General features: G+C 40.0%; 1 protein-coding gene across 1 annotated transcript in view; it reads right to left on the reverse strand.

Moving 5' to 3' along the window:
- GORASP2 (golgi reassembly stacking protein 2) overlaps window positions 1–3,352 on the reverse strand; it is an 11,511-nt gene extending 8,159 nt beyond the window's left edge. The window contains exons 1-2 of the mRNA XM_026061392.1: window positions 3,207–3,352; window positions 1,080–1,160 (exon numbers count right to left, since the gene is read on the reverse strand). The gene's annotated coding sequence lies outside the window, so the exon portion shown is untranslated. The remainder of the gene's footprint in view (window positions 1–1,079; window positions 1,161–3,206) is intronic.
- Between the last annotated feature and the right edge of the window lie 462 nt (window positions 3,353–3,814).

Raw genomic sequence — 3,814 nt, forward strand, 5'->3', positions numbered from 1 at the left:
AAGTGCTCACATATTCTCCCGTGCTTGAAACTCTGCATTGAAAGCCTGTGTAAATACTATCTCATCATCATGTGTTACAAATACTGGGCAACAAGATAAATGCTGTTAATAGAAACCTTCCTTTCAGAAGCCTCATTTCCTGTAGCAATAACAGCAGAACATAAACAGCAGGGGGGAAAAAAGAAAAAAAAAAGAATCAAGGGATTTCAGGGCTGATCTGACTTCTTCAGTGACAAACTCTCTGCTTTGACTTTTGAGTCAAAATTTCAGATCTGTGAGAATTGTGCCAGATAAAAAAAAAAAAGTTTCTATTTCCTATACCTATCTCTTTCTTTGGCAGGGCAGAAGAACTATGATCAAAGCTCAGCTGAGTATGACTAGGCCTTATTCTTCCACTTTGACCAACTCCAGTGTCAAAAGGTCTTTTAAAGTAACTACAGGGCCTCCTTCATATGCCTCCTAAGGCCCAAATCTTTTCAAGGAGAGTGGGTATTTCCTCAGCAGAGATGAGGATAAGCCATCACATTGTGAGCTCCTTCCACACTCTTAGACCTGCCTCGCAGCTTTGTAGAGGCTCTCCTGAACCCAGCTGTACAGGTAGAAGAGCCTGCCCACAGCTGTTCTTGGTCACTGCTCTGACAGTTTGTCATCTCACTACAGCTCCACTTGACAAACTTCTCACATGATTCTTCCCCAACAGCTTCGGCAACAGGTCTTTCAACCAACCTGTTTCAACTGAAATAAATGAGTTCACAAGTGCTCACACAGTTTTACAGACAGAACTATGGGGGAACTAACACAAGCAGCTAGAGGTGGATCAGTAGGTAGTATCATCTTCTGCTGGTGCAGATGTGCGCAGAGAGCACATCTGTCTGCATCCTTATTCTCCACCTTCATTTGTGATAGAAGTATAACCATGGGGTGAAGGAAATTGGTTTCTGATGCAGTTAGGCTTTCCCATTTTAGACTAAKGATAAACATTTTATACACATTTAAATAAATGCATTAGTTCATCTTTAAAAATAGATTCTCAACACATTGCTTATTCAGTCAGCATTATAAAAGAGCAACACACTTACCAATCTTGAGCCATTAATAGATACGATAAAATCAAAGAAGGGCTCCAATCCAGCTCTATGCCCCGGTGAGTTTTCTTGTACCTATCAGAAAGTTAAACAAGAATTTAGCAAAAGTGTACCAATCACAGAATCACAGAATCGCTGAGGTTGGAAGGGACCTCTGGAGATCATCTAGTCCAACCCCCCTGCTCAAGCAGGGTCACCTAGAGCACGTTGCACAGGATTGTGTCCAGGCGTGTTTTGAATATCTCCAGAAGGAGACTCCACCACCTCTCTGGGCAACTTGTTCCAGTGCTCTGTCACCCTCACAGTGAAAAAGTATTTCCTCATGCTGATTTCTAGATTAGAACTACATTTCTACTTGTGCAAAACTGTAGTTATAGAAGCTACTGCTGTTTGTACATATGATTTCTAATGTTCAGATATAATATTCTGGACCGAAACCACTTCCCTTAAAAGTGATGGGGGGGGGGTTGGTTGTTTTTTTAAGACCATTAATTTATTGAGTAATGAAACAACAGTTGCTACTCACTGGGACAAGCACTGCTTCAACAACTGCACCAGATAAGTTGTAGATATTTATTTCAATTAAGGAGATTACAGTCAAAGTGCAAGCTTAATGAATTCTGAAAAAGCTGGTCAAAAAGCAAAATCTTTCCACAAAGGTGCCAACATTGGACCTTGCTTTTTATGTTACTCTTATTAGAGGAAATGCAGTCACATCTGTGCAAGCACCGGTTGTCATCTCACGAACAAACATCACCTGCCGCCATCCTTGAGAAACAGAGGGCAGTGTACAAGCTATGATTCATTAACACACCAACAAGCTCATGTAATTTTGCAGCCACGGCAGCTCAAATAATCCAACCACTCCACTAGGACAGAGCCTAAGTAGTGGATATTCATTGCTCCCAGAAGCTTCAGGTCTGCTTTTAATTCCAAATAGAGTAACTCAGATGGGTATTTTACCAGTATTGTTTTTTCACTATTATATCCATTGCTAACAGTAACTCCAATACGAGTTCAATCAATCTTTTCCTATAGCCTCTGGAGAGCTTCCTTTACTTGTCAGATGATTCATTTTACCCACTGGCTTTTTCCTTTTCATGTTATATTCACCTTCCAAAAGATCTACAGCTTAATCCTTTACAGTGGTGTTTCTTACAGTATGTATTATTCTAGTCTGACATAACTGGTACAAAACGGGTAGTTTGTTCCGTGCCAGCCTGATTCTGCAGAAATTGACTTTCCTTAATATGACTTGTCTAGAACAATTGACAACTACAAAACCTTCCTCTTAGAGCCCGTTTATCTCTGCCTAACATATTCACAAAATCAGAGCTTAGAAAAAAATCCAGATTACTTGAGGGTAGTTTTCTGTWATGGATGCTGGAAGCCTAGTATATCAGTGTCACATAATCTAAACATTCATTAAAAGATAATCTGGAATCAGTAGTTCCAGAGTCATGTGCACTGATTGTCATCCAAGTTTTGTAAAGCAGCAAAAAACGATGAAATTAACATTACCCCAGTCAATAACAAACAACATAGGCAGCAATAACATCACAAACCCCCCAGTTTATCACTTCTAACTAGAACCTGAAGTGTGTCTACAGAAGTGAGTCTTCAAGACGCCTGCATGCTCCTTGGAAGTAATTTTCTGTACTTGAGGATGCAAATATTCTCCCCAGTATCAAGTATTAACCACTCTCAATTTACCTACAGCTCTCAATCACCCAAAGCAACTTGCAGTCCAGCTCACTAAATCCAAAGTAATTGCCTCCATGTTACTAATTCAACCTGTTGGTACAGGACATCTCTAGCCAAGAATAACGAGAGAGAAGACAGCAAGCTGTGTACCGCGTAACAGGGTAAAAGTACGAGCTAAGCTCCATGTAGCAGCCCCTCTGATACTAGTTGTGTGGGAACTCTGGCACACTGTGGACGTTGCTTTGACTTTAGTGGGCTGTACCTAGAGCTAATTAAACATTACATACTAAAACATTCAGTAATGTAGAGCTACCCTCAGAACAGTCTCTACAAGCAGAAGCTTTAGCTTACGAAAAGTCACAAAGAGGCTAAAAGACACTGTGTTTATAATTTTACTCAAATGTAGACAGCACTTACTTCTATCTAAGTTGGGTATTAGAGGCTTTCCTGCCATTAAATAAATGGTTTCACAACAGCAGAATTAAGGAACTCCATTTTCCTATGGACGTGTTCCATAACTGCTTTCTCAGGCTTGAAGCTTCTCTTGCAATCAAGTGATTCAGACATCTCCTCTGATGTGGCTTCTCTAGGACCTAATAAAGGATGAGCTTGCACTGTTTGTTGCCTTTCCCTCAGTTCAGGGAGGTGATGTGAAAATACCCAGTAGAGTCTCTCTCTTTCTCTCTCATAACACCAACTACTTCAGGTGACTTACAGGAACTTTTGTGTTTTAATGAACATGACAAAGACTTTACACCTAAATGAAACTGGCAAACAGTTTAAGAAGTTATTGTGAGAACAAGAATTGTAAACACAAACATGTCCTGGAAAACCCTATTTCATTAAAGATGAGCAGAACTAGCACAATGATATATTTATTCAGATAGCATATCAGATTGTTAAACATGGGTACACCTCATGGCATTGAAATTATGAAAAGACAGACTTCAGTGGCAAAAGCAGTCCTGACATGGACCAGTGTGTATACAGAGATTTTCCTCCAGTTCTAAATGAACAACAACCAA

This window comes from Apteryx rowi, unplaced genomic scaffold, assembly GCF_003343035.1.
Source record: "Apteryx rowi isolate R43461 unplaced genomic scaffold, aptRow1 scaffold_180, whole genome shotgun sequence".
Classification (NCBI taxonomy): Eukaryota; Metazoa; Chordata; class Aves; order Apterygiformes; family Apterygidae; genus Apteryx; species Apteryx rowi.